This window comes from Natator depressus, chromosome 2 (genome assembly GCF_965152275.1).
Source record: "Natator depressus isolate rNatDep1 chromosome 2, rNatDep2.hap1, whole genome shotgun sequence".
Lineage (NCBI taxonomy): Eukaryota > Metazoa > Chordata > Testudines > Cheloniidae > Natator > Natator depressus.
In genome coordinates, this window is record NC_134235.1 from 15650418 (window position 1) to 15664478 (window position 14061).

The 14061-nt window shown below is 44.1% G+C and overlaps 1 protein-coding gene across 1 annotated transcript in view; it reads left to right on the plus strand.

The window, feature by feature from the left end:
• The first annotated feature begins 2506 nt into the window (after positions 1-2506).
• NDRG1 (N-myc downstream regulated 1) overlaps positions 2507-14061 on the plus strand; it is a 67908-nt gene continuing 56353 nt past the window's right edge. The window contains exon 1 of the mRNA XM_074943818.1: positions 2507-2627. The gene's annotated coding sequence lies outside the window, so the exon portion shown is untranslated. The remainder of the gene's footprint in view (positions 2628-14061) is intronic.

A 14061-nucleotide genomic window follows, 5' to 3' on the forward strand; every position in this document is an offset into this window, starting at 1 on the left:
GTCTACCCTGAAAATTCATAGCAGCATAGCTGCGTCTCTCAGGGGTGTGAAAAATCCACATCCTCAAGAGACCTAGCTATGCTGACCTAACCCCTGGTGTAGACAGTGCTATGTTGACATAAGAATTCCTTTGTCAACCTAGCTACTGCCTTTCAGGGAGGAGGATTAACTACAGCAATGGGGGAACCCCTCTCGTCCTTGTAGTGAGTGTCTGCACTGAAGCGCTACAACAGCACAGCTGCAGCTGAGCTGCATAGCAGTTTAAGTGTAGACATAGCCTTACCCTCTGTACCTCAGTTCTCCATCCATAAAATGGGGATAATAGTACTCCTCTACCTCACAGGGATGTTGTGAAGATCAATACATTAAAGACTGTGAAGTGCTCCAATATAAGTAAATATATAAAGTGATTTGTAAGAGTTTAAATATAATCAGCTAAATTCACATAAAATATGATTGTTAATCTGTGTCATGAGCAAATTCCATCACACTGTTCTGTCTGCCAGAATGCTTCACTTCCTGTCCTAATCTGTATTATGATATCACCATGCACTGTTAAACCACTAGTGGTCTGCTGGGTGACCTTGGGCAAGTCACGTCACTTCTGTCCCTCAGTTTCCACATCTGTAAAATAGGAAAAATGATACTGACCTCCTTTGTAAAATACTTTGAGACCCACTGATGAAAAGTGCTGTATAAGAGCTAGATATTTATTTTTATTATCGCATTTCACACTCAAATTGCTGCATTTCAGAGATGGGCAAAATGATCCCTGTTTATAGCTTTTATTTATTTATGTGGAACAGCATTTCCAAATGCTTTAGGATTATTATGTATGGGGCAGCTTTAGTGTGGGTTCATTGGTTCAGTTGCATCCACAGAAATTGCACACATGCCTCTGCAGGCATTGCGAGCTGGCTTATGGGGTCACAGGACCACTCAGGTTTGGCCTGGTTTCCCCTTCGCCCTGTGGAACAGAGGCTACTGCTGTGGGGTGAATGTGGGGTCAGTTTGCTCTCCAGCCTTCCCCCTCCTTCTGGGTCCTCCCCTTCTCACAGGCCAGGATTAGTGCCGGGGTGAAGAGAGTTACAGCGAGGGTCAGTGTCCCATGGCAGTGTAGTATAGTGCATATATTGAATCAGGATGCTACATTCACCACTGAATAAGGATTCACACAAGAGCTGGGCAATCTAAAGCCAGGGTCCCTGCCTGAGGAAATGTATGGTTTAAGAAAACTTTTGAATGAAGGGTGCTCTAGAAATTAAACCTATTTTATTCCTACTTGACATTTTGATTTTCCCTTTGAAATGGGGGAAAAGAAGGATTTAAAAAATAAAGCTTAAAAAACATTTTAAACATCAAGGAATACATTAGAGAACCAGAGCACTGGATCTGACACTGAGGACATTTGCACCCTGGACCCAAACCAGAACACTGAATCTGAACACCACTGAATATGGGGGAAGTCAGGATCCAAACTGTGCGGGCTGGGCCTATGAGGAGCAGGGACTAGAGATTCACGAAGAGGACCGAGGCGTCACAACACTCAACAATTAGGGCTTGTCTACATTTACAGCGCTGCAGTGGCACGGCTCCACCACTCTCGCACTCAGCCCCGATCTACACTACACACTTATGTCGATTTAACGACGTCACTCAGGGGTGTGGAAAATCCACCGACCTAACCCCCCGCTGTAGGCAGCGCTCTGTAGACGGGAGGACTTATCCCATCCCATCGACACGGCTACCACCCTCTTGGGGAGGTGGATTAGCTAGCCTGGCAGAAGCTCTCCCCTAGGTGTAGTTAGTGTCTTCACTAAGTGCTACAGCAGCACAGTCACGTGTAGACAAGCCCTCAGCGAAGATGCTACCCATGCCGATGAGGAGCTTCTCCCGTCCGGGCAGGTACTCCACCCCACGGAGAGGTGGTAGCTACGTAGGCGAGAGAAGCCCCCCAGTTGACATGGCACTGTCTGCACCGGGGGCTAGGTCAGTCAACTGTGTCACTCAGGGAGGTGGGTTTTGCCACCTCTGGTGAGGGCCAGGCGTGCCCGGCAAGCAAGCCAGGCGACGACCGCCCTGTGCGCCCATCTCGCTGGTTGGGGCGTTGGCAAAGGCTCCCTCCCGCTCGCGGGCTGCCGATGGTGTCGGGCCAGGGGGCAGAAACATCGGGGCCTGCGGGGTTGGCTGGCTGGCAGCCAAAGGGTGGTTTTGTGACTGTCCCTGGCCTGGCCTGAGGGGCCCAAAGCGGCAGGCGGGGCCCAGCTCCCCGTAGCCTCAGCTCCAGCCGGGCGGGCCTGTGACGGGCCGGGGGCCGCGGGGCGGAGGCTGCTAGCCTGGGCCTGTCACGAGCCAGGGTAGCGTCCCTCAGCTTCCGCCTCGCAGCGCGGGCCCGGGGGCCGGGCCAGGCCGGGGTCTGCGCCAGCCCAGCCGCCCTCCTCGCCCCGCCCGCGGCCAGGCGGAGCCCCGCGCAAGAGGCGGCCGCAGGTAGCGCTCGAGCGGGGCGGGCGGGGCCGGAGCGCTATAAATACCTCGCGAGCGGGGCTCGGACCCAGACCCGATCGCGGCGCTGGGTGACGGGGAGCGGGATCTTGCTGCCGAGACGGACGGAGGCGGCGGCTGTGAGGGTGAGCGGCACTAGCCCGGCTCCTGCCTTGCTCGTCCGCGGGGTGCCCGGGAAACCCCGCGAACAAGGGGCCGACCATGCCCGCCCCCCGCTTCTCCCCCCAGGGGACGGGGGTCCTTCTTCGGCCCTTGCCGGCCCCCCATATTTCTTCCCCCCCCCCACCCAGGGCAGGGAAAGGGGGGGGTCCTTCGGCCGTTGCCGGCCCCTTCCATATTGCCCCCCAGACCCTCCTGAGGGTAGAGAAAGGGGGTTCCTTTGGCCGTGCCCCTCCTTCTCCATGTTTCTCCCCCCTCCCAGGGCAGGGAAGGGGGGCCCTTGGGCATGCTTGGCTCCCCATTGAGTGCAGGGAAGAGGGGGCCCGGTGGGCTTAATTTGGTGCTGCTGTCCGGGGTGCAAGTGCCCTGTCCTGCTGGGTGTGGGAGGAGAGTGTTAACAACACATGGGTTAGCCCCCCTGGGTGTGGGGATCCAGTCTTCACTCCCTCCCTCCCACAGGACCTAGTGGTCAGAGCCGCTCTGCTGTGGCGAGATGCAAGAGGCCGGAAGGAGGGCTACTTAACTTCCCAAAATGTGACTCTTCTGAGGGCTGAGCATCCCAGCCAGTCTGGCTCTGCTGCCTGAGAAGGGCTGTGCACTGAGCTCCTCTATCTTTCCTCACCCTGCTTCCCAGAGCCCTGCCTGGAAAGGGGTGCACCTGCCCCTCTCTCTGCGCAGCGGTTCCCGGCTGTGGGTGGGCCCGAGGGACAGGGAGGGTCTGGAATATGAGGGCTGCACCCTGGGGTGGAAGGTAGTCCCTTGTGTTCTTTCGTTGGAATGGGTGGGAGGGGAAGGAATGGAATAGGCAGGATCAGCAGCGTGTTGACAGAAGTCAAGATGGGTGAAATCTTTGGTGTCTACCAGCTGGACCCAGAAGAACTGGGGGAAATCCTGGTACCTATGGACTTCAGTTTGACCAGTTACTACTGTATTATCGTGAACAAATTTACTGGCTGGGCTCTATATTAAGTCTGCTAGAATCTTAGGGCTTGGAAATGTCACTGGAGACTAGTGGCTAATGGGAGAGAGACCAAGTACTGGCAGTTCAGGTTTCCATAGCAGATGTCCCAGATCTCCTCCCTGCCCCTCTCTGAAAGCAGTGAAAACAGCTGGAATCTTGTTAGATGCTGATGTTATGATTCAGCCTCTTTGCACTTACAGAATTGGGAAGGGTTTGGAACGGAAAAACTATTTCTCTGTGTGAAAGGCGTTACATACGTTAGTTATTAGTGTAATTCAGCCATATCTACCAAATTTTCTAGCTTAACTGTAGCCTTGATTGCAACAGATCAGTTTTCATTGTTTACTCTTTTGTGTCTCATTATGTGTTTATAGCTGTAGTTTAAGTACTGTATATTGAATACTTCTGAGGCACTGTTCCTGTTCAAAGCATCTTGCTTTGAAGATGGAATTGGGTGAAAGTGTGTGGCTAAGGATTTTTTTTTTCCAGTGTTGCTGCCTTCCTTTGAAATGCTTGCAAGTTGAGGGCCCCCTCTGTATCTTACCCATTGTTTTAGACAGCCCACAAGAAATGTTCCCTATGTTTCCTTTTTAAGGATTGCAGAGGTTAATGAGTAAGATGGCAGTAAACATTTGTTGTTAATTTCTCTTGAGAAGTCTGAGGGCATCTATCTAAAAATAGATCTCGGAGGACCAAAAGAAGTAATTTAAAGGGAAATGGTTGGTTTGGAAACGGTCAGCTTGAAATCTAGAAAATCGTAAAAAATAAAAAAATCAAAGGTGGTTTCAGGCCCTATAGCTGTTGAGTGTCCTTGCCAAATGTGGTTATAGGGTCATAATTTCCTATATTTGACATATTTTTTTCTGTCTCCTTGTGTGAAAGACATGCAAAGAGAAACTGACCACACCGGGGAAAAAACCATGAAACTGACTTGTCAGATGCTCAAAATAAATGCTAAAAATAGGGAGAAACATTCTTTTTCTAATTTGCAGTTCCAACAATCAGATGTAACTTGTAACAATGACAACAAAAACTGAAGCAAAAAGTGAGACAAATGCATTAGAAATGATGTCACTTTAAATTTAGTGCTGGAAACGGATAGTTGTATTCTTGTATACTTTCTGTACTGGTTTTAATCTAAAATCCTTGTTCTAGCGTAGTTTGACTCTCAATGCCTTTACTATGCATGTGATAAAAACACATACTGCTGTTTGTGGTGTGTTTATGCTCCAGATACTTCTGTGGACTGCAAGAATCATACGATTTTACAGATCAAATAGTAAAACTGGGAAGCAAGAGAATAAGACTACCCAGAATACAAGTAAATTTCTTCCATGCGAGTTTGTGCATTAGTCTGTTCGGAAAGCAAGAGTTTTCAGAAACTGTATAGTGTACTTTTGTGTGAGTATACTCCTTCATGAAATACTAGTATTTCATAGTCATTTCTAAAGGGCTCAATACAATGAAAACAGTTAATGCAGTGAGGATGGAATGTTTTGATAGATGAATGTAAATAGGAATATTACAGAAATTTGTTTACCTAGTACTTTGCAGTACAACCTGCCCAGATACCATGACATAAGGTTTATAGTATGGAGTATTTTCAAACTGGGGTAAAAACTAAAGCTAGGTAGTCACTTGAGACCTAAGAGTGTTGGCATTTAACTTAGAAACTCCGGCCCAAATTCTCAAAAATAAGCTGAGCAGAGACATGAAAACTGTCACATGGTAGGGAAATGAACACATAGGGTAGTGGTTAGACTCAGCCAAACTTGTGGTGAGCACAGCCTAGAAGTTTTTAAAGAGCTGAATATTCTGAATTGGACAGTTTTTTTGTTTTTGAATAAAATGCAAAATGGGTGTCAGAACTATGGCAGAAAGATTCTTTGGACAGCTAAATCTATTTGAAATTGTAGTACAAAGCAGAACTCTTGTGCTACAGGATAAAAAGAATACTTGGCCCAAATGAAGTATTGGTGCTAGCTCACTTAAGTGAGGTTTTATTTCTTGAAAATTTATTAATCTGGATGAAAATCAGAATTTCCATTTCAGCATTTGTTTTCATCAGATTGGAACAAAACATCTTTTTTTCTCTGAGCAGGAAGTTCTGTTCAATCAGTTTGGAAACATCTGATTTGAAATGTTAAAATAGTCCTAAACTATAACGTTTTGTTTCTTTGAAGAAAATCAGAACACTTTGGGTCAGTGATGTTAATCTGTGTCTACCTGAGCTGCCATGGTATCTCATGCCCCCTCTTCCTTTCATAGGCTGGGCTCCCCAGCTGGACTACATCTCCCATGATGAACAGTGGTTGTCCAACCAGTTATGGAACCACAGTGCGTCATGGGAGATGTAGTCCAGTTGGGGAGCCAGGCCTATTAAAAAGAATGAGTTCACAAGGCACTCAAACGAAAACTTCCATGAGACACTGCAGCAGCTGACAGATCAAGGTCAATGTTGCTTTGACAAAAATAAGTATTTTGGTTTGGGTCAGCTCAAAACAATGTTTTGATTTCCCTGACTCATGCAAAAAACTTACCTATGGTCACACAGGGCTGGGAACAGAATCCAAGTGGTTTATAGCCAGTGCCTTATCCAGTAGACTCTATTGTCCTCCAAAACTAATAAAAACTGCACTTAAGATTTACCAACCACATACTTATGCATCATGGGGGGGGGAGGCCTTTCTGGGAAGTTAGCTGTTTACTCTTTAGCTCAACATATGTCCTCTCCAGAGTCTAGAAGTGTGTTTTAGTTCTATGAAACAAATAGAAGAACCTGGGAAAGTGAATAGATGAAATTAGTTCAGACCTTGCCAGCATACAGGACCAATGAGCAAATCTGGTTTTCTCTAATTTAACAACAAAATAGGAATTGCAGCGTGCTTGAAGGAATATTGTGGTAGCAAAGAGAACATCAAGCAGTAATTGCATGCGTCGGTCATTGAAATAATGAATGACTAAATGCTGACTGATTTTTAGAAAAAAACAAAAAAAAACCCCTGGAATCGTGGTCATTTTCAAACTTGCTTTATTATTTAAGGGACAAGAATGTGAAACTTAGACCTGAACTACAGAAAACTGAACAGAATACTAAAAACAAAATGCAATTTTGATTAACGGTACACATTTTCTAACATTTCCTTTTGTTTCAGTAGAAATAAGTAATGTGGTTATTGATAATTGCATGCATGTACCATATTAATCTTCCTCCCATCACTGCCTTATAACTGTAATCATATTTGGAAGTTGATTGGTGTTTGGCAAATTTGTACCGTCATGCAATATGCAATTTACTCTATAGCAAAAGGAGGAAGAAATAGTAAACTCCATCCTCTTAAAAGCTGTACTTGGGTCACAATGTACTTCTCAGAGGTGCATGTTTTTTTTAAAAAAAGAAAATAGTTTCCTTGGCATTGGAAACATGTGCAGTAGCCTTAAACCTTCTATATAAGGCTTGCAGTGGACAGCAACTCCCTTTTCAAATACTGATTTGGATGCCAATGAAGACCACTTGAAAAATCAGACTATCAGTACCACTGATTACTGAACTCTTCAGTAATGCTCTCCAATCATGCTCTCCTCCCTACCCTTCTCCCTTCTGTAATTTTTGATCAAGATGAAGTGAACAATTGGCTGGATGTAATCCCATCGCCAGTTCTGCTTGGCAGAATTAGATTTTTATAATTTTTGTTGGATAATATCAATTACCTTTAGGCAATTTAAAATAGATAAATGCTTATCTGTAAACTTTGATTCTCAGTGGAAATTTTTTTTTCATGTGTGCATGGTGAAACGACCCTTCCTGACACAATAAAACTCTAATCTTTCCAGCTGGTCAATGATGTGGACAGGACTGAAAGGGACCTCCTTTGTTATGAGTCCAGTCCCTTGCATCACAAGCAACCCAACATATGATTCCATTTATAAATGTATCCATCTTTATTTTAAGCTATGCTAAAGAATAGCAGCAGTAAGAAGCAATTCAGAACTGTTCCTGAATATGCATCACTTCAGATAGTTATATCTGAATAGAACACAATATACAGTGCTTGATTTTTGGTGGGTTCTCTGCATCTACTTAAGAATAGTAGGTGCTGCTTGCACAGGAGAACATGAATCACTTACATGCAAGCATCATATTCATCAGTCTTGGGTCCTGTAGCCCCAAGAGTAGAGAAAAACCCCTACACCTTGAACTAAAGTCAGTTTCCACTTAATCTTACATCAAGTGGATGGTGCAGGATCAGGCCTGTTTTCTTCATACTTGCATCATAACAGAATGTTACTGTCTCTGGACTATCCCCAGTTTCATAGGCCAAATTTGACTTTGTACAGCATAGGTATACAGTGTGTTTGCTGATGTAAGACCGAGGAGTCTGGTGTGGTTTTTTGTTTTGTTTTTTTTTTTCACAGACGTGTGTTTGCACAAAGCAGGATGCATGTGACTATTGCAGTTCTGATTTTAATGTGTGGCAGACACACTTCCTGTGTTCCTTTTGTTTTGAGTTACTTCCCTTTCAGTTGTTACAATTCTATTAAATCTTTTTCAGCTGTCAATAGTATTTCTCTGCACAGCTGGAGACTGACCACACAGTTCCTTTCAAATCCAATTTATAACCGCTGATCTGTGTTTTGAACACTCCATTTCCACTGTTGCATTCACTATGTAAACATTATGATGAGGGCCCTAGAAATCACAATACCAAGAAAGCTCATACCCAAGCTGTACTTCTCTAACACACCTCTCCCTAGTGATCTAATCCTTACCCTTCTCCCTGTTTCCACCACTTCCCCACCCTTAACTGTTGTTTTTTCTTATGTTTTTGTTTTTTTAATCTGCATTTGCAGGGAAAGTGACTGGACATTATGATTGGTCCCTAATGCCTATGAAATCTTTATAGTAAGATACCAGGAACATTACTCTGAAGCCTATGTCATGTCTGTAGAATCATTGTGAAGTGAGGGAAACAGCTGTAAACATGGCTGAGAGTTCATTTTGTTCAGAATATCACCAGGTTGAATCACTAGGTTTTGCAGTCTGTTGCAGTCCAATTTTTAAGTTTTCAGCCATGTTCAGTTTATGAATTACATCCATGCAGTCTATAGCTACTGGAAGGCATGGGTCTAGGTTATCCCAGGCCAAGAGTCTGATGTCAGAGCTAACTCAACCAATCCCCACCATTACTCTAAGCTAACTTATGTGCAGTGATTTCATTGGTTGTGTGAGGAAGAGATGGACAGATGGATTGCCTGGCTCAGCTGCTACCCTCACAGAGGAACACAAAGCACCCCCCCCCAACACAAAGAAACACAAACAGCGCATGCTGTAACCTCAAATATACATAGATTCTCACCTCAGCACATGCCCATGATTTGCCATCTTCACAAATAAATACAAATCTTCCAGGATTGTCACTGTCATGCTGAAGTCTAAACATCTGAGGACAAGTGTACACTGGGACTTACATCAGTATAGCTAGGTCTTTTGGGTATGAAAAATCTGTCCCTGAGGGACATAGCTAAACTGACCTAATCCCTTGGGTAGATAGAGCTAGGTCAGCAGAAAAATTCTTCCATTGGATTCCAAGAATCTGTGCTGGTTGGAATGTCTCTGCTGTTTAGAGAAGGTGGGAGTAATAGCTATGTGGAGTAACACAGCTGGTGGTGCCTCTAGCCCAAAGCAGCTCTGTGCACAAATTATAGGGAACATGAACAAACTGCTACATTGCTTATTACAGCACAGTGTATGGAAATGAGCCATTTTTTGGCTGTTTTTTCACAATGACTCTACACATGTGACAGTCTGGGCTTTTAGCTACTAGTTGATAGTAAGATCCTCAGGGCAGAGGCTTTACTCAGAAAAGTGTGCAATACCTAGACTACAGACAGAAGAAATTAAGTACCAGGTATACTTATGTTGCTAGACAAATTTAAGTCTCATGTTTGAACAATACAGGTTTTTAATAGGCATTCTTTGTTACTAAACTAGTTATACAATGGAATAGACAGCCTGGTGGCAGGAATACATGATTCGTAGGAAGGAGTGTGGTTGATCTTTTTGCAGATCTCCATTACTTTTCCTTTTTTTAAGAATCTAGGATGTTATGCTTCAATGAAGTTGTTTATGTACAGTTAAATTCTTTTCATGTTGTGATTAATTTTTAGGTTATTACGAACTTGGTTTTGCTTCTTATAAATATTTAAGAGTCATGTTTGTGGATACGCTTATACCATGTTAACTTATACTTAGTTTTGACATCAGGTTTAAACTACTTCTGCAATGACTCAACACTTGTTAATTAGCAAGCACAAAAGTCATATCGCCAGTTGCTTTCACATAAAGTAACAAACTTTACACATTTTATTCTATTTTACAAGAATTTATAAAGAGAACCTGTTACAAATATTACATATAAAATGTTACTCAAAGTCTTTAATTACAACTAAAGATTTGTCATTCTTATCTGCTAAACAAAGTCTAGAAGGGGGAGATTGAAGGGCCTCCCTCCTGGCCAATACATGCTGTCCTGGAACACAGGCAGAGATTTTTCAATAGTACGTAGTAATTTTGGGCTTTTCAATTTTTTGACCGCCTACAATGAGGCAACTTGAGGTTTCCCTTCTCTCAGAACAGAATGCTTGGTACTTGCTGAAAATCAGGCCTTCTTTAAGTGTCAAGTTGGGGATTCAAAATCATCAATCACTTTTGAAGATTTGTCATATATGAAAAGATCTATTTTTCTTAGAAATCTGGAGGCTTGAAAGAGATGCTTTATTAAAAGCCAAACAGGATTCACCTAAAGAAAATTCCTTTTGCCACTTATGTTTTATCTATGCTAAAATGAATTGGACTCTGTGACTGGATTCCTAAGGGGGAGCCAGCTGAGGTCCCTCAATGAGGGTGAACTGCAAATAATGGGACAGGCATTCACCAAAGTTGGTGGATATTCCAATACTTAAATTTACCAAGCAAGCATAAAACAGCTTTTATTATAGCTCACTGGTTACTCAGAAGCTACTTTAAGGAAACTTGGTAACTCGGCCTCAGGCCTCCACCTAGACACCCTAGTCAAATATGACAATTAATGAAAATATTATTCATCATATAGAGTTCTACCCATCACAAAGGCTGGGACACATTAACGGATATTCTAGATCTTACCCAAATATACACTTATAGCCAATTCTTATTAACTAACCTAAAATTCTTAAAGAAAAGAGTTGGTTAAACCATCAGTATGCATACAAACATGAGTACAATCTTGAAATTCAGATTGATAGCAGAGATGAACTTTGTTGTTGCAAAGAGTTATTCTAGAATTAATCCATTGGTTATAGTCTAGGGATCAGCAACCTTTGGCACGCAGCCCGTCAGGGAAATCAGCTGGAAGGCTGGGATGGTTTGTTTACCTGTAGGGTCCACAGGTTCAGCTGACCACAGCTCCCACGGTTCGTTGTTCCAGGCCAATGGGGGCTGCAGGAAGCAGCGCAGGCCAAAGGATGTGATGGCTGCCGTCCCACCAGCAGATTTCCCTGACGGGCCATGTGCTGAACGTTGCCGATCCTTGTTATAGTCTAGTGTCCAATATCCTATTCAGGGTGTACCAGCTTAGGACTGGGATCTCGGTCTTGCATCTCAAACTTCCTGTCATCGCAGATCTGCTTAAGCTTCATCAGAGGATCAGGACCCAAGCCATGTTTTTAATACAGTTTCAGGCCTTCTTTGACAGCTCGGAGCCTTTAGTCAAACAATAGGCACTAATGGGGACTCTGAAGTGGACCCATTTCCTAAGCATCGCTTGTAATTATCCACCATTAACAGATTTGCTATACATTTCAAAGAGATGAATACAGCAATATCCATGTGTATAGTTCATTTAAATGCTAAGATGTCCTTTTGATCTCTGAATTATCAGAATACAGCATAGACAGGGACAGTTGGATTACATTTTGTGCATTACATATATATGTAGTAGTAAATAAACATGTTTCAGAGTAACAGCCGTGTTAGTCTGTATTCGCAAAAAGAAAAGGAGTACTTGTGGCACTAACCAACTTATTTGAGCATGAGCTTTCGTGAGCTACAGCTGCACAGCAGCTCTCCAACACCACTTTCTACAAGCCATTACCCTATGATCCCACTGAGAGTTACCAAAAGCAACTACAGCATTTGCTCAAGAAACTTCCTGAAAAAGCACAAGATCAAGTCTGCACAGACACCCCTGGAACCCCGACCTGGGATATTCTATCTACTACCCAAGATCCATAAACCCGGAAATCCTGGGCGCCCCATCATCTCAGGCATTGGCACCCTGACAGCAGGATTGTCTGGCTATGTAGACTCCCTCCTTAGGCCCTACGCTACCAGCACTCCCAGCTACCTTCGAGACACCACTGACTTCCTGAGGAAACTACAATCCATTGGTGATCTTCCTGATAACACCATCCTGGCCACTATGGATGTAGAAGCCCTCTACACCAACATTCCACACAAACATGGACTACAAGCCATCAAGAACACTATACCCGATAATGTCACGGCTAACCTGGTGGCTGAACTTTGACTTTGTCCTTACCCATAACTATTTTACATTTGGGGACAATGTATACCTTCAGATCAGCGGCACTGCTATGGGTACCCGCATGGCCCCACAGTATGCCAACATTTTTATGGCTGACTTAGAACAACGCTTCCTCAGCTCTCGTCCCCTAACGCCCCTACTTTACTTGCGCTATATTGATGACATCTTCATCATCTGGACCCATGGAAAAGAAGCCCTTGAGGAATTCCACCATGATTTCAACAATTTCCATCCCACCATCAACCTCAGCCTGGTCCAGTCCACACAAGAGATCCACTTCCTGGACACTACAGTGCTAATAAACGATGGTCACATCAACACCACCCTATACCGGAAACCTACTGACCGCTATTCCTACCTACATGCCTCCAGCTTTCACTCTGACCACACCACACGATCCATTGTCTACAGCCAAGCTCTGCAATACAACCGCATTTGCTCCAACCCCTCAGACAGAGACAAACGCCTACAAGATCTCTATCAAGCATTCTTACAACTACAGTACCCACCTGCGGAAGTGAAGAAACAGATTGACAGAGCCAGAAGAGTTCCCAGAAGTCACCTACTACAGGACAGGCCTAACAAAGAAAATAACAGAACGCCACTAGCCGTCACCTTCAGCCCCCAACTAAAACCCCTCCAACGCATTATTAAGGATCTCCAACCTATCCTGAAGGATGACCCAACACTCTCTCAAATCTTGGGAGACAGGCCAGTCCTTGCCTACAGACAGCCCCCCAACCTGAAACAATATACTCACCAGCAACCACATACCACACAACAGAACCACAAACCCAGGAACCTATCCTTGCAACAGAGCCCATTGCCAACTGTGCCCACATCTATTCAGGGGACATCATCACAGGGCCTAATCACATCAGCCACACTATCAGAGGCTCGTTCACCTGCACATCCACCAATGTGATATATGCCATCATGTGCCAGCAATGCCCCTCTGCCATGTACATTGGTCAAACTGGACAGTCTCTACGTAAAAGAATAAATGGACACAAATCAGATGTCAAGAATTATAACATTCATAAACCAGTTGGAGAACACTTCACTTCAATCTCTCTGGTCACGCAATCACAGACATGAAGGTCGCTATCTTACAACAAAAAAACTTCAAATCCAGAGTCCAGCGAGAAACTGCTGAATTGGAATTCATTTGCAAATTGGATACTATTAATTTAAGCTTAAATAGAGACTGGGAGTGGCTGTTTCCCCCCCCTCCCAGCCCCCCGACGTTCTGGTTAAACTTGGATTTATGCTGGAAATGGCCCACCTTGATTGTCATGCATGTTGTAAGGAGAGTGGTCACTTTGGATAGGCTATTACCAGCAGGAGAGTGAGTTTGTGGGGGGGGGGGGGGGGCAGAGGGTGAGAACCTGGATTTGTGCTGGAAATGGCCCTACTTGATGATCACTTTAGATAAGCTATTACCGGCAGGAGAGTGGGGTGGGAGGAGGTATTGTTTCATGGTCTCTGTGTATATAATGTCTTCTGCAGTTTCCACAGTATGCATCCAATGAAGTGAGCTGTAGCTCACGAAAGGTCATGCTCAAATAAATTGGTTAGTCTCTAAGGTGCCACAAGTACTCCTTTTCTTTTTGTAAATAAACATGAACATTCTATCCCCATATGTCTTTAAGGATTGAATTGGAGTCATTCATCCTACTGCAGGATGCTTAACCCTTTCTGGTCATGCCTCAGACTCTCTTAAAAAGGCTTCTGTTTTGGGTAGCTTCCAAAAGTGATTACAACAGAAAAGATTGAACTGACCTTTTTTCTTAATTCTTATATTAGTGTGTAATTTACTTAGTATTTTGTTTTACTCTGATACCTTATCCACAT